We start from the raw sequence: 27,708 nt of genomic DNA on the forward strand, positions 1-27,708 counted from the left end.
TCACAAGAGTCCACTCTGACTGTTGCAAACGCATGTGTGCCTTTCATCTGCAGTTCCTCGTCTCTACTTTGGACATTTATTGATATTGTTTTCCATCCATTATCAAATTTTAAACCACATTTTAAACCACAATTGCAGTTATGATAGTGGCATTTAAACCTTTAGAGAGGCACATGGATCTGCAGGTAATGGAGGGATTTGGATCTTGTGCAGAAAGAGGTGATCAGTTTAATTTGGCATCATGTCCAGCACAGACATTGAGAGTTGAGTTGGAGTTCATAGAGTTCAATAGCCTGATGACTGTTGGGAAGAAGCTGCTCCTGAACCTGGACATTACAGTTTTCATCAATCCCAAAGAAATTGGGAGCTTGATATCCTCGGGATCCAACTTATCCATTGCTTCCCTGTGGATTTACACTTGAATGTGGCCAGAGGGGTCTGATTTGGATTCTTAATTTTAGTACAAGCATGAAACAATACATTTATATGATCTTATATGATTACATGATTTATATTATCAGCCATGATCATATTGAATGGCAGTGCAGGCTTGAAGGGCCAAATGGCCTACACCTGCACCTATCTTCTATGTTTCTAAGTTTCTATACTGAGTCACATCTTTACCTTTACCTAAGGAAAAACAGACTCAGTCTTCTGCCAGAACATAGAAACAGAAACATACAAAATAGGTGCAGGAGTAGGCCATTTGGCCCTTCGAGCCTGCACCGCCATTCAATATGATCATGGCTGATCATCCAACTCAGTATCCCGTACCTGCCTTCTCTCCATACCCCCTGATCCCCTTAGCCACAAGGGCCACATCTAACTCCCTCTTAAATATAGCCAATGAACTGGCCTCAACTACCCTCTGTGGCAGAGAGTTCCAGAGATTCACCACTCTCTGCGTGAAAAACGTTTTCCTCATCTCGGTCCTAAATGATTTCCCCCTTATCCTTAAACTGTGACCCCTTGTCCTGGACTTCCCCAACATCGGGAACAATCTTCCTGCATCTAGCTTGTCCAACCACTTAAGAATTTTGTAAGTTTCTATAAGATCCCCCCTCAATTTTCTAAATTCTAGCGAGTACAAACCAAGTCTATCCAGTCTTTCTTCATATGAAAGTCCTGACATCCCAGTAATCAGTCTGGTGAACCTTCTCTGTACTCCCTCTATGGCAAGAATGTCTTTCCTCAGATTAGGAAACCAAAACTGTACGTAATACTCCAGGTGTGGTCTCACCAAGACCCTGTACAACTGCAGTAGAACCTCCCTGCTCCTATACTCAAATCCTTTTGCTATGAATGCTAACATACCATTCGCCTTCTTCACTGACTTCCACTGACACATCTAACTCCCTCTAAAATATAGCCAATGTACTGGTCTCAACTACCTTCTGTGGCAGAGAATTCCTAAGATTCACCATTCTGTGTATGAAAAATGTTTTTCTCATCTCGGTCCTAAAAGACTTCCCCCTTATCCTTAAACTGCGACCCCTTGTTCTGGACTTCCCCAACATCGGGAACAATCTTCCTGCATCTAGCCTGTCCAATCCCTTAAGAATTTTGTAAGTTTCTATAAGATCCCCCCTCAATCTTCTAAATTCTAGCGAGTACAAGCCGAGTCTATCCAGTCTTTCTTCATATGAAAGTCCTGACATCCCAGGAATCAGTCTGGTGAACCTTCTCTGTACTCCCTCTATGGCAAGAATGGCAACAGGTCTTCACTAATCTACAGTTGCTTCTATAATCCTCATATTTAAAACATACTATTCTCATCATGGTTTTGTTTATCCATCTGTAATCTCTCTGGTTCCTAACTCTCATTGTTTCTCTCCCAAACTAGGAGATCAGTGGTGTACCTAAACCAAAATTAAATGAGGCAAACGATCATAAGGAGTCCATGTAGACATTTGCACGATAGGTCATCCCAGAAGCCAGCACCTACCTCCAACTCAGTCTACCTTGTTGCCACTTTATCCTTCTATAACCAACTTGTACATCAGCCAACATTAGACAGAGTTCCAGGTTGGGAGGACTGGCCTATGAGGAGAGATTGGTCCAGATGGGCCTAGATTGACTGGAGTATGCATGAATGAGAGAGGATCTCATAGAAACCTATAACATTCGGACAAAATTACATAATCTAGAGACATGGAGGATGGTCTTAATAGTCAGGGAGTCCAGAAACAGAGGGTCAAAGCCTCAAGACAATGGCACAGGATATGTCTTGCCAATTAGAATTGAGATCAGGAGAAATGTCTTTACCCAGAGGGTGAAGTATTTTTGGAATTTTCTACCTCAGAAGGAAGTGACTGCCAAGTGATTAAGTGATGTATTTGTAGATGTGTTTCTCAATGTAAAATCAATCAAGTAATATGGGGTGAATCGGTGTAAAGGCGCAAGGCGTACGAACGGCACCAACTGGACAGGATAGTGAGGGCCGCAAGCAGGATTATTGGTGCTCCACTACCCTTCCTGCTGGACATATACAAGAAGAGATGCATCAACAGAGCCATCTCCATCATCAAAGACCCTTACCACCCATCACATGACTTTTTCACCATCCTCCCATCTGGGAAGAGGTACAGGAGCATCAGCTGCAAAACCAGCAGGATGCTCCTCAGCTTCTTCCCACAGGCTATAAGACTGTTAAATGAACTTTCCCCCCTGCCAAGTATCGCGCACAAACCCCCCACACTGCAGCAGAGCCACTGTTGTGCCGCTGCCGGTCGGAACGGCTGTTGAATGTTATTGAATGTGATTAGAGGGTTAAATTGTTCATGACTGTATTTTAATTTTAATTGCTATTTATTTTGTAACGAAAACTGAACGGACACTGGTTGAGAAACGTTTTTTTGTTTCCTCTGAGTATGCGAATACTCAGGAAATGACAATAAAGATTTACAATTACAATTTACAATTACAATTACAATTACAATTAAACCCACATTTGCAGTTCCCTCAAACACATGGGGAGATGGCTGTAACTGAAGCAAATAACCAACTATAATCATGGTGAACAGTGGACTGCTTCTGCTACTGGTTTCCATGCTTCCATGTAAAGTCTCCATGAATGCATCGGGACGCAGCATAGACCCTGTTTTATCTTCAAAGAGACTGAGGTATTTAAAAATCACATGTTATGAATAAACGAGTCTCTAAGCTGCTGTTACAAATTAATTGCTGCGACAATGCTACATTATTGAATACCAGACACACCAAATGACTGCTGGCCAAAAGGAACACAATATGAACACAGATAAATAGATAATGAAAGAACATCGTGTTCGTGCTCAAAGGTACTCAACAATTCCTTTTTGTCCCTATGTGAATGTCGACGAAGTGTCAGTGCATGAGTCAGCGTCAAATGAATGCAACTTTTCCAGTAGCCCTTAACCTCCACAATTAACAAACTACCCATGTTAACACAAAGTCTTTCTGAAACAATCATTGCACCCTATTATTTCCTCACAGTATGCATTCCTGATGTATCAGCATGTATATTCATGTTCCCCACACTACAGATAATGGTGTTGTTAAGGATCCCGGGCTGTGTTGGTTCTTGTCATGTAACAGCTTGTTCTGGGCATAGTGCCAACATGAGCAGGAATGCTGGGCACCGCGGCATTGGCGTGTGCAAGGGAAGCCAGTCACGAACAATGGGCCCCCCCAACAATCTTCTAGAGGAGTGGATATTGTGAGGATGCAGAGGTCCATGCGCTCATTCACCTCATAGCGTTAGGGATATGCGGGCGGACATGCCGCTAGAAATATTTGCAAATTTAAATATATGCCCATTCCTCTAGCTTCCACTTTTCACTGGCATATTGCCCTGGGAGAGAGAGGCTCGAAGCCTGGGTAGGTGGTGCCATCTTAAGAGACAAGAATGTCATGTGAATATACCACAAGCATCATCATCCCACTGGGATCTCATTGAAAGGCACTTCAATGATTATATGGTTGGATGTGTCTCCTTAGAAACTGCCTGAAGGCCCTTGGTTCCAATTGGTGTATGTGCGCAAGATCAGATGTTAGTTTCATTTTTAGTTTAGTTTATTGTCGCGTGTCCCGAGGTACAGTGAAAAACTTTTTTGTTGCTTGCTATCCATTCAGCAAAAAAGACAATGCATGATTACAATCAAAAGGTGCACAGTGTAAATGTAACCCCACTATTTAAGAAAGGAGGGAGAGAGAAAACAGGGAATTATAGACCAGTTAGCCTTACATCAGTAGTGGGAAAGAAGCTTAATTAAAGATGTAATAGCAGCGCATTTGTGAAGCAGTCACAGGATCGGTCAAAGTCAGCATGGATTTATGAAGGGGAAATCATACTTGACTAATCTTCTCGAACGTTTTGAGGATGTAAGTAGAATGGATATGGGAGAGCCAGTGAATGTGGTGTATCTGGACTTTCGAAAAGCCTTTGACAAGGTCCCACACAAGAGTTTAGTGGGCAAAATTAGAGCACATGGTATTGGGGGTAGGGTATTGACATTGATACAGAACTGGTTGGCAGACAGGAAGCAAAGAGTAGGAATTAACGGGTCCTTTTCAGAATGGCAGGCAGTGACTAGTGGGGTGCCGCAAGTCTCAGTGCTGGGACCCCAGTTATTTACAATATATATTAACAATTTTGATGAGGGAATTAAATGTAACATCTCCAGGTTTGCAGATGACACAAAGCTGTGTGGCAGTGTGAGCTACGATGAGGATGCCGTGAGGCTGCAGGGTGACTTGGTTAGGTTGGGTGAGTGGGCAGATGTATGGCAGATGCAGTATAATGTGGATAAATGCGAGGTTATCCATTTTGGTGGCAAGAACAGGAAGGTAGCTTAAGTCGATTATTAAAGATGTAATAGCAGCGCATTTGTAAAGCAATCACAGGATCGGTCGAAGTCAGCATGGATTTATGAAGGGGAAATCATTTTGGTGGCAAGAACAGGAAGGTAGATTATTATCTGAATGGTGTCAGATTAGGAAAAGGGGAAGTGCAACAAGACCTGGGTGTCCTTGTATACCAGTCACTGAAAGTAAGCAGCAGGTACAGCAGGCAGTGAAGAAAGCTAATGGCATGTGATTTGAGGATTTGAGTTTAGGAGCAAGAAGGTCCTACTGCAGGTGTACTGGGCCCTGGTGAGACCATACCTGGAGTATTGTGTGTAGTTTTGGTCTCCTAATTTGAAGAAGGACATTCTTGCTAATGAGGGAGTGCAGCGTAGGTTCACCAGGATAATTCCCGGGATGGCGGGACTGTCATATAATGAAAGAATGGGTCGACTGGGCTTGTATTCACTGGAATTTAGAGGGGATCTAATAGAAACATATAAAATTCTTAAGGGATTGGACAGGCTACATACAATCCCTTAAGAATTTACTGCTAGTGAAAACATTCCCCATGTTAGGGGAGTTCAGAACCAGGCGTCACAGTTTAAGAATAAGGAGTAGGCCATTTAAGACTGAAATGAGGAAATACTGTGAATCTGTGGAATTCTCTGCCACAGAAGGCAGTGGAGGCCAATTCACTGGACGTTTTCAAAGAGAATTAGATTTAGCTCTTAGAGCTAACGGAATCAAGGGATATGGGGAAAAAGCAGGAACGGAGTACTGATTTTGGATGATCATATTGAATGGCCATGCTGGCTCAAAGGGCCGAATGACCTACTCCTGCACCTATGTTCTATGTTTCTATGTTTCTATATTTCTATAACGTATCGTGCAAGATAAAGTCCAGTAAAATCCAATTGAAGATAGTCCGAGGGTCTCCAATGGGGTAGATGGTTGCTCAGGGCTGCCTTCCAGTTGGTGATAGGATAGTTCAGATGCCCAATAACAGTTGTCACTGAATCTGGAGGTATATGTTTTCACATTTCTATGATGAAAGATATTGCAAAAATACAACAAAAGCTATTGAAGATAATTCTTTGTAAAAGCCAGTCCAGGTAGCTGGGGCCAAATGGCCTTATTCCATGGCTTCCCGTCCCGGCATCCTATGAAAAAATGGGGATTGCAGGAGGAACTGTCCTTCCTCCCCCCACGCCCTCAATCCCCGCCTTCAATCATTCTGAAGGATCTCGACCCGAAATGTCATGAGGATGTAACTAGTAGAGTGGATAAGGGAGAACCAGTGGATGTGTTATATCTGGACTTCCAGAAAGCTTTCGACAAGGTCCCACATAAGAGATTAGTATACAAACTTAAAGCACACGGTATTGGGGGTTCAGTATTGATGTGGATAGAGAACTGGCTGGCAGACAGGAAGCAAAGAGTAGGAGTAAACGGGTCCTTTTCACAATGGCAGGCAGTGACTAGTGGGGTACCGCAAGGCTCAGTGCTGGGACCCCAGCTATTTACAATTATATATTAATGATTTGGACGAGGGAATTGAATGCAACATCTCCAAGTTTGCGGAGGACACTAGGCTGGGGGGCAGTGAGGAGGATGCTAGGAGACTGCAGGGTGACTTGGATAGGCTGGGTGAGTGGGCAAATGCATGGCAGATGCAGTATAATGTGGATAAATGTGAGGTTATCCACTTTGGTGGCAAAAACAGGAAAGTAGACTATTATCTGAATGGTGGCCGATTAGGAAAAGGGGAAATGCAACGAGACCTGGGTGTCATGGTACACCAGTCATTGAAAGTAGGCATGCAGGTGCAGCAGGCAGTGAAGAAAGCAAATGGTATGTTAGCATTCATAGCAAAAGGATTTGAGTATCGGAGCAGGGAGGTTCAACTACAGTTGTCCATGGTCTTGGTGAGACCACACCTGGAGTATTGCGTACAGTTTTGGTCTCCTAATCTGTGGAAAGACATTCTTGCCGTAGAGGGAGTACAGAGAAGGTTCATCAGACTGATTCCTGGGATGTCAGGACTTTCATATGAAGAAAGACTGGATAGACTTGGTTTGTACTCGCTAGAATTTAGAACATTGAGGGGGGATCTTATAGGAACTTACAAAATTCTTAAGGGGTTAGACAGGCTAGATGCAGGAAGATTGTTCCCGATGTTGGGGAAGTCCAGAACAAGGAGTCACAGTTTAAGGATAAGGGGGAAATCTTTTAGGACCGAGATGAGAAATCTTTTAGGACCTACTCCTGCATCTATTTTCCATGTTTCTATGCCATCTATCCATGTTCTCCAGAGATGTTGCCTGACCCACTGAGTTACTCCAGCACTTTGTCCATTTTTGTCCTTTTAAAATGTTGTATTGAAATTTCCAGGGAGTTTAAGTACTTACTGCTGAATTGAAGTCCAAGAGCAACAAAACATTACAATACTGATGGCTCTCCCAGGACTGGATGTGATTTTGCTTCTGCACCTCAGGAGGGAAAGTCAAACACTGTAAACTGAAGCCAAAATTAAATCCCTTTATATTTTTGTTTATGCAATCAACCAGTCATTTTGCAGTTGATTTGAATTTTGTTTTTGGCTTTGATAATTATTCTGAATGCCGAATACCCATATTTAATCATAGGTTTTGAGTTTCCAATCTTATTAGAAAAGTTATAATGTAACTCAGAAATCAAGAGGTTGTAGAAATATATTACAGAAGACACAAAACCAGTTTTTCTCATAATGAAAGAAATATGTGGTAACTTCCATTTACAGTGGATGGAAGAGTAGAATGAAGGTATAAATGCATCCATTAAGAGCACAATTTATAGTCCTATAGGTATCACCTTGGCATTTATTGTAATGGTGATATTTTGCCAATGTTGCTCCATTATATCTAGATTCTCCCTCCAAACTACCCCATCCCATCCCATAGTGTAATATATCTCATAAACCACCACTTCAAGGGCTGTCAGAGATACTTGTTCACTCTCCATGCCCACTCTTCATTCTTTCTCTTCCATGGAAGCCACCCATGTGTTGTCGATATCTGTCTACTACAGGAGAGTGCCTACAGGGGCTTCTGGCCCTGCTGCACAACAAGGAGGCAGCAGCTGATGCAAACAGCTGATATAAACAGTTGATATAAACAGGATCCCATGCTGGGTCAATAGGCCAATGTGACAATGAAGAACATGGTGTGTCCTTGCTTTGTGCTGAAATTAGCAGCAGCACAAGTTTGGCATGCTGTTAGTTTTGGTTCCAAAGGGTTCATTCCACATTCCATACTTCCTCATGCCCATTTTCCTTTGGGTGTGGGGAGGCTTCATGTGCAATCATTTCATCCATTGTTATTGAGAGTGAAGGCGATAACATGAGATTCTTGGACACACATAGTCTTGGTGTGATATTATCAAATCCCAAAACAAATGGATGGCTATCAGATGGAGAAGCCCAGCTTCCAAATGCATCACTAAAATCTAGACGTACTTCAGCGAACAAAGCAACAATTCATTTAGACTTATTTTAGAATAATTGTTAATAAAGCATACTAATACTAGAATGCCCCAAGTTACTCTCGAGGCACGTAACGCTAAGCAAGTTAGAAAAAAAAGCAAAAGTTACTGATCGTAAAAAAATAAACTAAGTGCTGGTATAACTCAGCACGTCAGGCAGCATTTCTGAAGAACACGGATAGGTGATGTTTAGAGGGAGAATATAGAAACAACAAACTGCAGATGCTGGTTTGTGCCAAAGATGGATCAGAAAGGGGGAGGTCAGGGGGACTGGTGAAAACAGAACCGGGATGAGGGCTGAAGTTAGAGGGAGGCAGAGGTGTGGAAGGAGGCTTGGACAAAGTTCTGTGGTGGGGATGATGAGGGTGGGGGTGTGCGGAGTGGCGTACGGGTGAGGGGTGGTCGGGGTAACGTGGTTTAAAGAAGGAGTGGGTTAGCATGATCTTGGCCTTTTGTCTATCAAAGATTTATGGGCCAAAGGCAGCCTAATTGGACAAGTTTAGATGGGGCATCTCTACAAGTATGTGCTGTGCCGAAGGGCCTGTTTCCTTGCTGTATGATTCTGAGCCAGAATGGTACCGGTAAAAAGTCCCATTGCAACTTCATCCATTAACAACAGGCTCCAGTCAGTCACTTCAATCTCGTTGTCAATCTGCACATGCTCAAGGGGCTTGCTTATATTCAGCAAGAAACATGGGGCTTGTGAACCTCATACATTGCACGGAATGAGTTGCAGCCTTGAAGTCAAAGTAGAACTGAAAATCAACGTAGCTTTTTTAAAAAATGAAACCCAAAGCCGTAAACAGTTTAGTAAACGACAAGCCTTATGTTGGCCTTATGTAAACATTTTACAAAAACCAGGGCTTTGTCCCCTCTCTCACATATAATAAAACAAATCAGCTCCACATGTTGGTTACTCCCTGAGATTTCACTGACAGCGCATTGAATGGAAGCATGTTTGTGCATGGCTCACTGCCGTGGAGTTGTGGCAGGAGCGTTAAGATTGACTAATTCTGACCCCTGCATTAGGGCAGAGGAGAAATCTGGAACCATGCCTCCTGTTCCTGACAGGGATGGCATCGCTGTGGATGTTGGATGAGGATGGTCTGGGTCTGACAGTGGATGCTCACCTCGAATGGATAATTCCACGGGAGGGAGGGGAGAGAAGAGGGAAACAGCACAGAGGACGTGGCAAAAATTACGCTCCATTTATGTAGCGATCAAAATAGTAAACAAAACTGAGATGAATGGCATGGATTTGGCAAAAGTGTGAGCTGTTTCTCTCATGGAGTCATACAGCAAGGAAACGGACCATGCAACCAAGGTGCCCCATCTACACGTCCCACCTGCCCATGTTTTGCCCATGTCCTTTAAACCTTTCGTAACTATGTACCTGCCTCAACTACCTCCTCTGGCAATTTGTTCCATACACCCACCTATGTGAAAAAGGTGCCCCTCAGGTTCCTATTAAATCTTGCCCCTCTCCTATCCTATGTCATCTGGTTCTCGATTCTCTTACTCTGGGTAAAAGAGTCTGTGCATTCACCCTATCTATTCCCCTTATGAAGTGATGCGCTCCTTCTGTTTTCCTTCTACTATGGCAGTCCCATGCTGTTGTGGATAACTCTAGTTCTGTCTGAACTGAGGTGTTTGATGAGGCCAATGTGGGACCCACGCTGTTCCAGAGGTGGGCAATTGTTTGATAGGCTGGGTAGGTAGGTAGTGAGCTCCCTCCACTAGTATTGCTGGTGCATTGACTGGTGGTTCTCAGTGCCATCCTGAATGGTACCTCTCTACTACAGCAGTCGTTGCCAAGAGTTGGTGGGGATGTTGAAGGAATCTTTCAAGGAGGTTTCGAGCACATCCTTGAATAGTTTATTCCGTCCATCTGGTAATCTCCCTATGATTGATCCTGAAGCAGGTTGTCTGCTTTGGGAGTTTGGTATCAACCATGAGAATGTCATGAACTACCCATTGAAACTGATCTTATTCATCGGTGAACAGCAGAACAATGTGTGCTGGTGACCTCAGTCCAACTAGGGAAGAAACCCCACACATGGTTACTAATCGTTACTCTCGGATGGATACTTCATACATTGGGCACTGAATAAAAGTGAGGATCAGGTGGAGGGGGTAAACTAGGCTGGTTCTAAACAACATCCAGAGCTTCATCCGCATTGGTACTACATCTCCCTAATCTTCTCATGTTCTGTAGCAATGTTACAAAATTTTGAGATTTTAAAAATCAAGTCTTTAATTTATCCCATCAGATAAAGCATAAAAATAAATTTGACACCTAATTCACTTTCATATCTTCAGTATTAAGAAAGTTATGACGATTTTCATACTCGGACTTTAGCATCTTGTTCCCTATTGCTTTTTCGTTGACTTAACACAAAAGCTGTGATCGAGAACAGTTTAAAGCCCATAGCTTTCTTAAAAATGAAAGAAATTTTCAGTTATTTTAGATTGAAGCATTCTGAAACAAATATGAAACAATCTTACTTAGATGACTTGAAATTAAAGCATATATTTAGTTAGTTACCTAATTTAGCTAATTACAAAATTCAATTACTAGATCTAAACATCTATCCATTTCTTAAGAATAGATTAACATTTTTAAATAGCCTAAGTGTCCAAATAACATTCACACAAGAATTCACAATATAACATAATTTTTAAATCTCATTGTCATTATAAACATAGGCCAAATGGAAGGAATTTAATGTTTAATACCTGTAAATTAATGGCCATTTAAATCAGCTTGCGAGTGGGTTTTTCTGGAATGCAACCATTTGGAACGTTGCAGTTGCGGTGATTTTAGTCCCCATATCTGCAGCAAATACACTGCCGGTTCTTTGGGGGGAAAAATCACCATTTCGCAAATTAAAATGTGAATTAAATGCATCTTAAGAAACACTTTTATACATAAAAATAAACTACTTTATTTTACCTGTCCCCTACATAAAATCCGTCCCCGTTGTCGGCGTTGACGGCTTCAGAAGCTGATTTTAAAATCACTCCAGCGATTAACTTGACGGGTGAATTTAAAAAAAACCACACAGAACAGCCGTCGGAACGATTCTTTAGCACAATCTTGCACTCCAACAAAATATAATCCAGGACCAGGTTGGAAAAAAAACCCGTTTTAACCCAATCCCCCCCTCAAACGCGCCAAAATCGCGCACACGGCCAGTGGCAGAATTGCAGCGCCGCTGAAGGTAAGTATTGCAACATACGTATATTCTGAAATGTAGTCAGAGATGAGGGTCACCCAGGGGCAGGTTAAGGTGTTGAAATGTGTCCTCTTCTGCAGGACAACGTATGTTATATAAGTTCACAAGTTATAGGAGCAATTAGGCCATTTGGCCCATCAAGTCCAATCCACCATTCAATCATGGCTGATCTATCTTTCACTCTCAACCCCATTCTCCTACCTTCTCCCCATAACCCCTGACACCTGTGCTAACCCGTACCATATATGTACACTTTAATACTGTGGGAGTAGGGATAATATGAATCAGCCTCCATACTGGCATGGCCCTTGCCTTCCACTGCCTACCTTGTGGCCTCCCTGAGATTCCCATTTATCATTCACTCGACCAGGGGTTCGCATGTTGTACTTCCACAGAGCTTCACCTTATTTACTCCCTTGGGACCCTCATCTTGTCTGGTCCTCTGCAACGCCATCTTGCATTCTCACCTCAGATCCCACCTTGCCTTCTACCCCCAGGGTCTTCCAGTGTGCTTCCCAGGGTCCACACATTTCACTCTTTCCAGCTATCCACCTCCTACTTCTCGACTCGGTCGACAAGTCAGGAACGTCAGAGTCAGAACTTGTCGACGGCCCTAGTCAAGCAGGGGCTTTCCTGATGTCCAATGATCAACCAAACAATCGAGAAACAGCCGTCAAAACTGCCAAATGATTATATTTGGTGTAATGGAAGATGGGAATAAATTGAACACATCTCAAAATCTATTCTTTAACTATGGTTTAATAATGGCAAAAAAAATTAATACTTAAATTTTGGAAGGGTACATCAATACCAACGCTTAAAATGTGGATTGCAAGTATGTTGGACACCGCTCATCTTGAGGAAATGCGATTCCTCCTAATGGATAAATCAGACCAATTCATAACGAGTTGGTCTCCATTCGTCGTTTTTTTGGAATCATATGGTGCAACACAATTGTAAAAAAGTAACTGTTTCAGGACTGGACGAGGGTTGGTCAAGATTATAAATAATGATCTCCTTTTTTTTATTTTATTTTATTTTTTCTATTTTCTCTTTCTCAACTTTCTTCATTTACTCGTTTTCTTTCTTCACACACTATATATTTCACATCTTTCTATCCTTTACTATCTAACTTCTTTTTCTTATTCTAATCTTTTTTCAATGTAACAAAACAAAAAGTTGTAGATAAAATGTGTTATGAAAATATATATTAGGCACTTTGGTGCCATATGACTGTACTTACTTCTAATAAAATTTAAAAAAACAAAAAAGCCACCCAAAAAAACTGCCAACTCCAGCCAGAATGCCCTTCTTTTTCCCAGATCCCCATCCCCTCACTCGATGTTATGATGAAATTCCTCACAATGAATGGCAGAAACAGTGCAAGTACCTGGCCTGTCAAGTCTCTAGACTTGAGGGGGAGGCAGGACACCTACTTCCCACGCCCCCCCCCCCCACTCCGCTACCACCCCATTGTATGTTGTCAGCAGACTGGGTTTGGAATGATATGTTTAGAGATTGTGCAGCACATTTAACCTGCTGTGGATCAAAAGTTCACTCCAAAGAGGTTGTCTCTCTCCGAGTCCTCTTTGCATCTGCTATTTCCCAGATCTAAAAGGAAACGAGTTGGGCGAGCATTAGTGCAGTGGCAATAATAGGAGAGTAGTTGATATCTGCAGATACACTCAGTAAACATTGTCTGCTCTTTCTGTTCTCCTGGAGGAATACACCTTCTACATCAAAACAGCTGGCGGCAGCTTAAAAGACACTCGGTGGACAGACATGACTGAATCAGCAGATTAAAACAGCACTCAGATGTCAGACTCGTGTGATCAGACATACAACTCAGAGGTATGGCTTATAATTAAAACTTCGGTAACAAGCTGCTGAATAGCAGCGACTAGTGAAACAGCTTGAGACCAGTGCATGGGGTTGGATTTATAAGTGCTTATTACAGACAGCTCTTCTCTCTGGCAGTTTGATTAAGCCAAATGACATATCCCTGAAAAGATTTTCCCTGGCTACTCTGTGTGAAGCTCTTGTGAGAAGTCCTGTGAAACCTGTAATTACTTTTCTGTCCTCTCTGAAATGCACTTTCCATCCTAATCTGTCAATATATATATGTTGTTGCCCAATGTAATAAGTAGGCCAGCTGTACTGAGGAGGGTATAAGCAGAAGTCTGTTTCTGCCTCTGGGCAAATATGTACAACTACATCTGGCTTTGCTTTGTAATATTGTTAACCCTTTTTTAGATGGTGCCTTTCTCTTATTAAAATTCACTGCTGGATTCTTCAATCTGCATCGGGCAACACAGACAACTGCTGTTTCTGAGGAGACACTACAGCCCTTTGTAGTCTGACATTGGCTACCTTCAGCAACAACTGTACTGCAAGCCCTTTTTCGTGTTGCAAAGATTTACTGTGTCTCTTTGAGATGATGACTCAGAATACTAACTGCGATGAATCATTCTTTGAAGTGTAACACTACTTATTAAAGAAGCAGCAAGAGAACATTGTCTCTGAAGAGAGTAAACAGAAATTGTCTATCTATGCAACACTCTCAGTTGTTTGTCGAGGAGACTTTTGGAGACACCCAATTTTCCATCTGCTATTATAGGCTGTATTTCTATAATATGTTTTTTTTTTATTAAAGCTCTGGATTGTAAACATGTCAATGGAAATCTTATAATTTGGACAAGAGTTACTTTTATATTTAATAACAGGTTGTCTGCACACACCATGTAATTTTCATTCAGTTAAGTATTGCAAAAAAAAGGATACAGTTTCATTTGCAATGGCCCAGATTTTGCAGGGAAATGCTTGAAAGGGCGTGCCAAACTGCTGATGTTTCTCAGCTGCTATGATTTAGAAATGTCAAAACCTACCATCTTCAGGATGGGATGCCCGCTGGACACGCCCTTGAGATCGGTGTTGGAACGGTCATGCTTAGCTTTCTCTAAGATAAGAGTGGAATCTGCTCTTGGATACTGAGCATGTTGGGTCTGCTGCAATTTCCAAATGATTTCAAAGGGGATTGTAAAGCAATGGGATAATAAGGGATGAATATCAGAATGCTGCCTGGTTTAGAGGGTTTCGGGTACAGGGAGAGATTAGATAGACTTAGATTGTTTTCTCTGGAACATTGATACTTGATTGAAATACACAAAATTATGAGAGGCACAGCTAGGGTAGACAGTCAGAACCTGTTTCCCAGAGTGGAAATGTTCAAAATTAGAGGGTATAGCTATAAGGTGAGAGGGGGGAAGTTTAATGGAGATGTGAGGGGCAAGTTTTTCACACACAGGGAGTTGGCGGCCTGGAATGCATTGCCTGGTGTGGTTTAATAGAAAGATTAAACGAGAACTTACCGTTTGAAGTTTGATCTTTATTTTATGAGAAGTTGGAGTGAGAGACTACGTGAAGAACCCGCCAGCCCGCATGCTCCTCAATCTTCAAAGCAACTGTATGAAACCACAGACCACTTGCACCAAATTAAACTACAGAAAGATTAATAATGCTTGACTTACCAAATGATCTTTATGAGACTCAGGGTTGGGAGTGGAGGGCACATAGTCTCTCACTCTAACTTCTCATACAATAAAGATTAATCTTTCTATTTTATATCGAAGTCTCGTGATGAGACTGAGTGAAGCCTTCGAAGCTCTGTGGTTTCATGCAGTAAACCAATCTGCATGTGAAAACATTACACAGATAAACCATACATGGTAGAAAAGACATGGGCCATTTACAACATGATGCTAACTTTACATCCATGTACATTGCCCTTAATTGGACCACAGTCCCAATTGCCTTTGAGTTAGACAATAGCTCATGCAGCACTGTTCAGAATTCTATCTGCAAATGTTCAGACATGTTCAACGATATTTTATAAGTTCTGAAAGTGCGCTCATCTGAGCCTCCTGCTGTTGCAAGAAAGTGATCAAATGGGAATATCCATTCTATTGGCTGCTGATGAACCAGCCGCCCTGGTAGAGTGAGACTTGAAATTATTTGTATTCACTCCTGCTTTCAGTTGCTCACATTCTATCCATCTTGAAATAGTCCGCACCAACAATCTCTTGTGAAACTATTATACAACTATGAAGAAACTTTTCCTTCATCTCATCGGTTCTTAGTAACCTCAGTGTACCTTTTCACATAATAAACACCCCCAATCTCCGATCTGGTGGGCATGCTGTTAACTCCAACTTGTACCCAACCTTGCCTGTTCTGCTTTATGAGTTCATTCACATAATCTATGTTTCTATGTTTCTAAAGGCATGTGAGAGAGTGATTTTAGTTAACAAAGATCTTGAAGAAATACAAAACGTAACTAAAGTTCTCAAAGATAGTTGTAATACACAAGATATCGACATGAATATGGAGTCTGTAGCTTGTTACGGGTATGCACCAGTGACCTCAACTGAGGTAGACAGACGTTTTTCACAACTGAAGCATATTCTGTCTGACAGACGGCATAGTTTAGCACCAGGTAATTTGGAAAAAAAAACTAGTAATTATGTGCAACCAAGCAACTTTTGTCATTTAATGTAGATGTATACATTTATATTATCATTTTAAACCATATTTTGGTGGTGGAAATAAATGCCTTTTTCGTGCCTTTTTTGTCATTTTATTATGCCTTTTTGCCTGCCTATTTCAGAGTTTTTTTAGTGCCTAAACATCCTGGCTCTAGTCATAAGCATGGATAACTTAAGAGTAACTGCTCAAACATTAGGGGTACAGCTGATGATAATCTGCATAAAAATTTATACTGATTACACATTCCACACTACTTTGGATCGAGGCTTTAGAGTGTTCATATAAAAGATACCTTCCATAACCTTAGTCACCAGTGGATGAGAACCAATTATTTTACTTCGGAGTCACATGAGTGACTACGTGAAGAAGCCCGCCATGATGCATGCGTGTCATATCGCAGCGGTAAGTTTGAAACCGCGACCTGCAGGTAAGTGATTTACTCTGCGGTAGTTTTTGTCCCCGCGCTGTTTTTACACAGGGGGGGAAGCTGGACAAAATAGTGTCCACAAGTGCTGCGAGTGAAGCTGGCTGGGGAGGACCGCGAAGTTGCGGGAGCCAGCAGCATCTGAAGGCACAAGGGAGGGATCAGCTGTGCCGACTTTTGGTCCCGCGCCGGCCAGGACACCACGGCCTGGCGGGAGACTATTTAAATGGGGCCGTCGACTTTTGACAAGTCGAAAACGGCAGGAGACGGGGTGGAACGACGTTCCCCCGTAGCGACAATTTAAACCTGGACCTGCAGGTAAGAGCTGCGATCTTTTTGTGTTTTTCCCATGCTGATTACAGGTGGAGAAACCAACGGGCTGCGACAAAGCTGGGAGGCTAACAGCGGCCAGCGGCACTTGAATCACCTATAATGGGATCATCTGTGCCCGATGTCGCCTCCGCACCGGCCAGATCCACGCGGCCGGGCGGAAAGGCTAGACATAAAAACAAACAAGGTCGTGGACTCAGAGGAGTCCGACTTTGAACACCCACGGGCGGCCAGCGACCGAGAGCGCTGGAGCCGGATGGTGCGGTGTGTGTGGAGCATTTGCTCCAACGTGACAGACTCCGGGAGATGGAGTCGGGTCACTGTGGGCCCTATGATAAACCCACAGCAGTACCTCTTGAAGGGCTGCACAGTGCTTCTACCTCATCAGAGGGGAGCACTGCAGGTCAGTTCTGGGCTGACCTGGAAGAGGGGTCCGCAGAAGGAAAGACAAGTGTGCAAGGGGTGCAGGAACGAGAGAACCTACTGGACTAATAAAGTAGCAATGTTACAAAATTTTGAGATTTAAAAAATCAAGTCTGCAATTTATCCCATCAGATAAAGCATAACAATAAGTTTAATTTGACACCAAATTCACTTTCATATCTCAAGTATTAAAAAAGTTATGACCATTTTCATACTCGGAAATTAGCATCTTGTTCCCTATTGATTTTCAATGGGCATTACAAAAAAGCTGTGATCTTAGATAGTCAAAAGCACATTTCTTAAGGAAAGATTAACATTTTTAAATAGCCTGTGTCCAAAGATTATTCACAAATAATTCACAATATAACATGATTTTTATATCTAATTTACATTAATTTATAGGCCAAATGGAAGGAATTTAGTGTTCAATTGCTGTAAATAAATCGGTTTTCTAGTGGGTTCATGTGGAACGCGCAGGTTTAGAATGTTGACAGCGCGCTGGATTAGTGCCCTCAAATGCCGAGAAAAATACTGGGGGATATAAAAAGCCCAAAATGAGCTACTCGCTATAGAAAATTATAATTATAGGGTTATATACATGCCCCATTTAATGTAAAAATAAGGTACATACCTTTAATTGTTTGCTTTATAAAACCCTGGGGCTGCCAGAGCTTGCGGAATGAACGAGAGCTTTTAAATTTATTTTATCTACTCTTCGAGGCCTATAAAACTAATAATAGCTTTTGGGACCGGGTCTTGCAGCGATTCTCCGTTAATGATTTACTAGGCTGAACATCTGCGATTGGAACAGCCTAGTAAAAATCGGGTTTTAAACCCGCCCCCTCCAAACAGCTCCAAAATCACACACAAGGGGAGGGGCAGATGCTCAGCCACGATTCAGGTACGTTTTGTAACATACCTAAATAAAGGGACTCCAACAAAAACCCACTACAGCCAAAGACAGCACCCCTACGCACCCACCAGCAGAACTGGTGAAAGCTCGAAGGCCGGTACAAAAAACATGAGTCTTTTTTAGGCCATGGCCCAGGCCGGCCTTCTTGGAAGATGCGGGGACCTCTAACGCCAACCAAACCGAAAATCCAGACACCAGCGCAACAACAGCAGCGAAGAACCTACAAAAAGAAGTAAACCTGCCACTGGTAACTATGGAGGTAGGTGGGTCTGGTTCCCTACAAAATACAGGGAGCATGGAGGTTGGGGGGGGGGGGGAGATTACACTCTTTTCTGAATGCATGGAGCATGCTAACAACCGATACTTACATCTCAAGCAGTATCCAGGGATATACAATAGAGTTTATACACAAGTACAGCCCTCCAGTTCAACATATACCGAACCGAATGTTCGTGCTTTCTGATAAAGAAAAATCAAAAGCGCAAGCTGAACTGGAGCGGTTTTACGCAAAAGGTGTAATTGAGAAAACTCAACACGAACCATTAGAATTCGTGTCCAATATATTAATCAAAACAAAAAAGATGGTGGTTGTCGCATCATCATAGATCTGACAAAATGGAAACCTTTGTTACTGCTAAACAATTAATTTCCAAAGGTTACTTCATGGCCAGCATCGATTTAAAAGATGCTTACTATACAGTGCCGATACGAGGTGACCACAGATGTTACTTAAAATTCAACTGGATGAGACAACTTGGCAGTATAAAGCACTGCCAAATGGGTTATCATCAGCCCAAGGCTGTTCACAAAAGTTTGAAACCAGCCCTAACGTTTCTACGTAAACGTAAACACATGGTCATGGCATATTTAGATGACATACTCATTGTGGGCAAAACTTTGGAATTGGCCAAACAAACTGTAACAGCCACAAAACTGTTATTGAAAAACTGGGATTTATTATCCATCCAGTTAAATCTAAACTAACGCTTCTATGGACTATTTCGGGTTCACCATTGACTCAGTTCACATGTCGGTGACTCTGCCTAAGGGAAAGGCTAGAGATTTAATAGAGGCTTGCAATAACCTCATTGACATCAGCTAACCATCCATCAGATTGGTAGCAAAAGTAATTGGCAAAATGGTGGCTGCCTTTCCAGCCACACAATTTAGACCTCTACATTACCAAAACTTACAGAGAGCAAAAATACAAGCACTCTAAATTAATGCAGGTCACTTTGACAGACCTATGAAACTACCAATCAAGCTAAAATGGAACTAAAATGGTGGATAGATAACATCTGGCTTTGTTCCAATCCAATCATTGTCAGTAACCCTTCCATGGTACTACAAACTGATGCCAGTGCACTTGGGTGGGGAGCCACCAATACCATCACCAGCTGTGGAGATAGATGGACTGCTCAGGAGACATCATTATTACTCACACTGGGCATAAACTACCTGGAAATGTTGGGTGCATTCCATGGTCTAAAGTCATATTGTACTGGGTCATATCACCAGCATGTTAGACTACAGATAGACAATACCACCGTGGTAGCATACATTAACCACATGGCTGGAAACAAATCGACATCATGTGACAATCTGGCTAATACAATTTGGCAATGGTGTATCCAGAGAGATATTTGGTTATCAGCCACTTACCTACCAGGAAGACTAAATTTAGTGGCAGACATTAATGAAAACACCGAATGGATGTTGAATAAAAAAGTATTTGCTGATATTACAGCAAAATATGGAACACCAGATATCGATCTATTCGCATCTGGACTTAACCACCAGTTATCAAATTATGTTTCATGGGAACCAGACCCTGGGGCAGCGGCGACAGATGCATTTTCGCTGCATTGGGGGGGGAAATTGTTTATTCACGCATTTCCTCCTTTCTGCCTCATCAGTCGGGTATTAAGGAAAATACAACAAGACTTTGCGTCTGGTATTTTGGTAGTACCCGATTGGCCTACTCAACCATGTTTCCCAGTGGTACTAAACATGTTATTAGAACCATGTATCACCATCCCACATAGACCAGATTTGTTGCTACATCCCGTAACAAGGGATAGCCACCCATGCCATAAACATTTGAACATATTAATTTGTAGAGTTTTAAAAACACCTCTACCACAACTGGGACTGACGGACCGAATAGTGAACATGATCTTGGCGGCCCAAAGACAGTCAACCAAAAAACAGTATCTGGTCTATATCAGGAAGTGGGAGATGTACTGCCATAAACACAACATCACCTACAGAGACATGAACATCCCGTCTGTTCTGGAATATTTGGCAGGCCTCCACTATGATGAGGGGCTCAGTTACAGTCACATCAACTGCGCCAGAAGTGCCCTATCGACTTACCTATGGCAGGGGACAGAGCGGTACTCTGTTGGGACTCACCCACTGGTAACAAAACTTATGAGGGGAATTTTTAATACTAATCCCCAAGAACCAGGTACTCCCAAATATGGGATGTAAGTATTGGCCTGAAGATGCTCAGGAATTGGTCTCCAGCAACAGCTCTGTCCCTACACAGACTGACATTAAAAACAGTCATGCTAATGGCATTGGTCACGGCACAGAGGGTACAGTCACTGCATAAACTAAGACTGGACAACATGACTTCCTCAACAGAAATTATTACATTTCATATCTATGAGTTAGTAAAGCAGAACAGACAGGGATCAGCTGGCCTCAATATAAAATTTAGGTCATACCCAACAGATGACGGTCTATGTAAAGTAAGACATCTGTCGTTATACATGGAGAAAAAGAAAATCCTAAGAGGCAATGAGAAGGCACTTTTTGGTCAGCCACAAGCAACCACACAAAAGAGTGATGGTCCAGACCATCTCAAGATGGCTGAAATAGGTGCTAACACAGGCTGGGGTGGATACTAATATTTTTAAATCTCATTCCACCAGGGCTGCAGCTACATCGGCAGTGATACAGTTGGATGTACCAATGGACCAAATCCTCAAGGTAGCAGGATGGTCTGGGGGAAAAAACATTCCAATTATTTTACAATAAACCAGTAATGAAACCTGGAACGTTTGCAGAAACAATTTTAAGTTCTGTAAATTAATTTAAACCCATAAAAAGGGGTTATAATTTGTGTTAATAAATTTTATGATTTCAATGTCGAATTCATGTCCAAATTATGTTAACACAATTCCTCCTACAGTCATCAAGGCAGACGTGATGCATGGACTCGTTTCCACAGAGCTTTAAAATCTTAGAGCTAAATCTTAAATCACAGAGCTTTAAAATCTTCACGTAGTCACTCACGTGACTCCGAAGTAAAATAGTAAGATTAAACGAGAACTTACCAGTTTGAAGTTTGATCTGTATTTTATGAGGAGTTACGATGAGGGATTACGTGTCCTCTGCTCCCACCCTTGATCATATACTTAACTGGTTTCTCTTCTCTAATCTTACTATGTTTAATCATTACAGTTATCTGTGATTTCACACCGCTGCTTTGAAGAATGACACGCATGCGTCGTGGCGGGCTTCTTCACATAATCCCTCATCGTAACTCCTCATAAAATACAGATCAAACTTCAAACTGGTAAGTTCTCATTTAATCTTACTATTTATTGTCCCACTTCTGGTACTAGATACAATGACAAAGCAGTACGAGCATTGTTAATTGCAGTATAACACAGTCGCTTCTCTTAAACCTAAACTGAAAGAAAACCACACACCTTTGCTACTTCCGTTTAAAAGTAGCTCACATGTGTCTCTTCGCAAAACTTTCCATACAACCATGCAGTGATAGGTGCACGTGAGAAATAGGTTGAATTAGCCACCGCTCATGTCTTCGAGCAAATATAGGAACTTCTTTCGTAGGACTTACTTACAATGGAAGCCATGGTTGAGTAGGCCAATTTGGCACTACTATAATTCATGTTGCCTCATCTTAAATTATTTTAGGAGGCATCTACTGATAAATACCCTGAGTATTATCTGTGGGTAGGGTCCGAGACATATCTGCAGAGTTTATGACAAAACCTAAATATGTAATAGATAATGCCGGCTCCAGTATGGACTTTCCTGGATGAATAACAAACCCTAGATATTTTAGGAGTGCCTTGGTTGCTGAAACAGCTAACTCTGTGACATCTGATCTCCTCCCTACAATAAGCATGTCCTCTACAAACTCCATGACAAAATGCCCTTTAGATCTGAGATGGGCAACATTGACTTTAGAATCTTTGTAAATAGCCTAGGGCTGAAGTCAACCCCTTAGGGAGAGCCGAAAATTGCCACAACTGGCCTTGCCAGATAAACCTCAGATATATCCTGTGACTCTTGTGCATTGATGTGGAATAGTATGCATCTTCGAGATCGATTGAGGCCCTAAAGCAATCGTCTGTAATCAGCTATTTTGCTGAATGAATATTATCCATCTTAAAATGGTTATATTCCAAGCACATGTTCAGACTAGCCAAATCCTAGAATGATTTGGCATCCTTCACTTTTCTTCAACCGTGAGAAGATATTAGAAATATACCCCTCTTGTTCATGGGCAGACTGCTCATCCTTTTGTGAAATGTCTCTGTGTTAACTTGGATAGCCATAGTTTCCTCTTTAGACTGTATGTACGGGAGTCTTGGCTTCTCTGGCCGCTGAGGAAATTAATCAGCCAGAAACTGAGTCTTATAACCGTTTATGATTTGTAAAATGGAAAGATCTGAGGTTATCTGACTCCACCTGTTGTTGAACCATCTCAACCTATCTCCGACTTGAATATCATCAGCACATCTCATGCGACTGATAGAATAATATTTACCTCAACAGCCTCCACCTCATTGCTACTTTGCTATCCATGACGAGACAGACGGTGGCTGTAGATGTGATCAAGGCAGTTTCTAAGAAAGCACTTGCTATAAAAACCACGAAGGCTGCAAATAAAATAATAGACAACAGGTGATTATCACCCCCTGCCACCAAGATCCAGCAACCCCTGAGACTGACAGCACCAAAAATGACCTTGGTTGGATGATCAATAGAGTTAACTGACCCTAGGCTTTGCTCTGTCCCCTTGGCTCAGGCATCATGGCCAGCTGGGGAATGATACTGAGTATGTGGAGTGTGCTGTCTCCATGGTGAGCGCTGAAAACCTGCAAATAACATTTTTTGAACACGGTCAGTTTTTCGGTGCCCCGCGTGATGTCGGAACCAGATCCGCACAACTCCATACGGCTCCGGCGATCGAAGTGGGACCGGCCCCGCGAGGCCGTACGGCTCAAGCGAACACATTAGGTCGCGCTTGCCACATGGAGTCACATGCTCGTGGGATAGGCCCGTGTTCAAAAATTCCACGTGGCATAGTCCTGCCGGCCCGCAGCCGCCTCGACGCCATGTGCACCGTCTTGACACCGTACGTCACGCGCAAACTTCCCGCGGACTTCGCTCGAACTTCACGTCACTCACTCGACCTCTGCGCAGCACCCACTTCGAGTTTGGTCGCGCTCGCCGCATGCAAGTGCATGATGGTGGGACCGGCCCTGTACGGGGATCACTCGACCTCCGCGCGGCCCCCGCTTCCGGTTTGGTCGCGCTTGCCGCATGCAGGTCGCATGCTCATGGGACAGGCCCTTAACACAATTGAGTTTAAACCGCATTACACAAAAGTGCTAAACGTCTACTGCAATTCAGACAGCTAGTTCCCTTCACTGACCTTGAAAAGGCCGTAATCCTTCTTTGAGAATTAGACAATAGACAATAGACAGTAGACAATATGTGCAGGAGTAGGCCATTTGGCCCTTCGAGCCAGCACCGCCATTCAATGTGATCATGGCTAATCATCCACAATCAGTGCACTGTTCCTACCTTCTCCCCATATCCCCTGACTCCACTTTTTTTAAGAGCCCTATCTAGCTCTCACTTGAAAGCATCCAGAGAACCAGCCTCCACCGCCCTCTGAGGCAGAGAATTCCACAGACTCACCACTCTGTGAGAAAAAGTGTTTCCTCGTCTTCGTTCTAAATGGCTTATTCCTTATTCTTAAACTGTGGCACCTGGTTCTGGACTCCCCCAACATCGGGAACATGTTTCCTGCCTCTAGTGTGTCCAAGCCCTTAACAATCTTATATGTTTCAATGAGATACCCTCTCATCCTTCTAAACTCCAGAGTGTACAAACCCAGCCGCTCCATTCTCTCAGCATATGACAGTCCCGCCATCCTGGGAATTAACCTTGTAAACCTATTAACTCCCTCAATAGCAAGAATGTTCTTCCTCAAATTAGGGGACCAAAACTGCACAAAATACTCCAGGTATGGTCTCATTAGGGCTCTGTACAACTGCAGAAGGACCTATTTGCTTCTATATTTGATTCCTCTTGTTATAAAGGTCAACATGCCATTCGCTTTCTTCACTGCCTGCTGTACCTGCATGCTTACTTTCATAGACTGATGTACAAGGACCCCCAGATCCCGCTGTACTTCCCCTTTTCCCAACCTGACGCCATTTAGATAGTAATCTGCCTTCCTGTTTTTGCTACCAAAGTGGATAACCTCACATTTATCCGCATTAAACGTCACCTGCCATGCATCTGCCCACTCACCCAACCTGTCCAAGTCACCCTGCATTCTCATAGCATCCTCCGTACATTTCACACTGCCACCCAGCTTTGTGTCATCTGCAAATTTGCTAATGTTACTTTGAATCTCTCTGAACTTGCTGGAGTTTAAAGCCTTTTGACTTTGTTTTAGCCTTCAGGTAGCCCCAAATGGTGGCATTAACCTACTGACCAGTGTCTGGCAGAAATCAGGACTAGCACACTATCCAGCAGTGTCCTGCATGATCTTCTCAATCAACTGATGAGGTCAAATAACCAATGCTACTTGCCAGTTCTTTCTCTAATGGTTCTCCTATCCCCGAAGGATGGAAAATTTAGTTACAAGTGCCAGCAGATCCTTATGAGACTTGAGTTGAAGCATATCATCCACTTGTTGTGGGAATTCGAGTTCACTGTCAACTACCTCCCAGTCAGAGTCCCCACGAATAATCCTCAAAACACCCCTCCTCTGAGTGGGAGATATCATAATGCAACCCTGAACCGGGTATTGCTGCCGCAGACATCCGACTGGAATTACCAGTCTCGGTCGCCAGTGTGTGCAACACATTCCCTTCGACCAGCTTCTTAATCAAGATTTCCAGCATTGAGGGCCTACAGATGATATCCTGAATGGATGTTGAGGCAGTACCTTTTTGCCAAATGTTGGCCTTTTGGACATTTTGCCATTTTGGCCTTGGCCTACCCTGAACGTGGGTCGGCAAACTGCTTTCTTACGGAGCTTTTGCTTTTTTTAATTATTTATTTATTTACTTTTTACAACACGAACCTGCAAGTCAGGTAAAAATGCATGTGTTGAGGGAATCCTCAATCTCCCTGGCCAATATGATCCATTTGGACAGCCAGTTTCAAGTTGGTCTACCCTGAACCAGGGTCGACAAGCTGCTTCTTGTGGAAACTTTCACAGAGGTTGCTGTGCGGGCCACCCTGCCAGCCTCTCTGTGCCCGGCTCACCAACCTGCTCTTTCTCAGAGCCAGTGGATGGTATTAGACAGACTGTGCTGCCAGTGTTTCCAAGCCCGCGTTGCCAAGCTGCTCCGTTTTGGAGCTTTCATGGAGGTTAGTAAGCAGACCTAACCTGCCAGCGTCTCCGAGCCCAGGTCGACTTCCTTATCGAAGCTTCAGCGCAGTTCCTTGTGCAGGCCGTGCCTGTTCACATCTTCGGCCCCACGCTTGCCAAACTGCTTCCTTTCGGAGCTTTAAACAGAAGTTGCTGTGCAGGTCGCGCCTGCCAGCATCTCCGAGCCCAGTGGGACAACTGCTCCTTCGGAGCCTTGGTGGAGCTTACTGTGGAGGTCACACCTGCCAGTTTACTCCGATGCCGGCCGCCTGGTCCCTTCCGGAGCCTCAACGGCGGTAGCTGTACAGGTCACGCGTGTCAGCCTCTCCGACCCCGCTGCATCTATTTTCAGAGCCTGAAAATAAAAACACCGTATCTGCCGGAACATTTTCGAATGCATCCGAATACCGCGCCATGCGATGACGTATTGATGCGCATGCGGGCTGGCGGGTTCTTCATGCACTCATCACAAGACTTCAATATAAAATTAAGTTTAGAGATTGAGCGTGGAGACATGCCCTTCGGCACACCGAGTCCTTGCCTACCAGCGATCCCCATACACTTACACTATCCTACACATACGAGGGTCAATTTTACAATTATACTAAGCCAATTAATCTACAGACCTGTACATCTCTGCAGTGTAGGATGAAACCAGAGATCCTGGAGAAAACCAACACAGAGGTCACGGGGAGAACGTACCAACGCCATACAGGCAGCATCCGTAGTCAGGATCTCTGGCACTGTAAGACAGCAACTCTATCGCTGCACCACCATGCCACTCCGTGATGTTGGAGACAGATACAATAGTGGTAATTAAGAGAGTTTAGGTACAGGCATGGGAAGGTAGGGACATTGAAGTGCAAAGAATAGACAGATATGGATCATGTCCAGGCAGATGAGATCAGTTTAACTTCTGCATCATGTTCAACACAAACATTGTGTGGCCGAAGGGCCGGTTCCTGTCCTGTACTGTTCCATCTGTTCTAAATCGATGTTTCTTTCCTTTAAACTCTTCCTTTTATCATTTATCCTTTTATCATTTTTCTCGCAATTTAGTTTAGCACTAAAACAATTTTTCATTTTTTAGCATTGATATCTTTGCCAGCTGGCGATGGCCTGGGCCCTCAGATGTATTGTGTGTAGGACTCCACCACCATGTCACTCAGTTACCTCACTCAGAGCCTGGTTGCTGTTGGACCCATAGTGCTATTGAGGAGCCAGTCTAGAGATATGACTTAGGGGGAAGTCAAGTACAGATGGCAGGTGGGCCCACAGAAATACTGTCTTTCAAAAACCCTGCACTTCCCAAAGCAATTACTGTGGAACTGCGAAAGAGCACTGGGAGGAATACAGGCAGCTGGCTAGTTGCTTGTGTTATCATAGAAACATAGAAACATAGAAATTAGGTGCAGCGCCATTCAATATGATCATGGCTGATTATCCAACAGTATCCCATACCTGCCTTCTCTCCATACCCTCTGATCCCCTTAGCCACAAGGGCCACATCTAACTCCCTCTTAAATATAGCCAATGAACTGGCCTCGACTACCCTCTGTGGCAGAGAGTTCCAGAGATTCACCACTCTCTGTGTGAAAAAAGTTCTTCTCATCTCGGTTATCGCTAGGGTTGCCAACTTTCTCACCCCCAAATAAGGGACAAAAGGTTAACATGAGGGACAAATTCCCGACGGCAATTCGGTGACCGACTTGGCCATGGCTGGGTGAATGATAAGTTGGCCGAGGTGCTGGACTGCACACAAAGTCGAGCCGGCGGGCCAGCTGAGGAGTTTTGACCCGGGTGCCGGACTTTGCACGCGACATCGCGCGCACAT

This window comes from Leucoraja erinacea, chromosome 2, assembly GCF_028641065.1.
Source record: "Leucoraja erinacea ecotype New England chromosome 2, Leri_hhj_1, whole genome shotgun sequence".
Lineage (NCBI taxonomy): Eukaryota > Metazoa > Chordata > Chondrichthyes > Rajiformes > Rajidae > Leucoraja > Leucoraja erinaceus.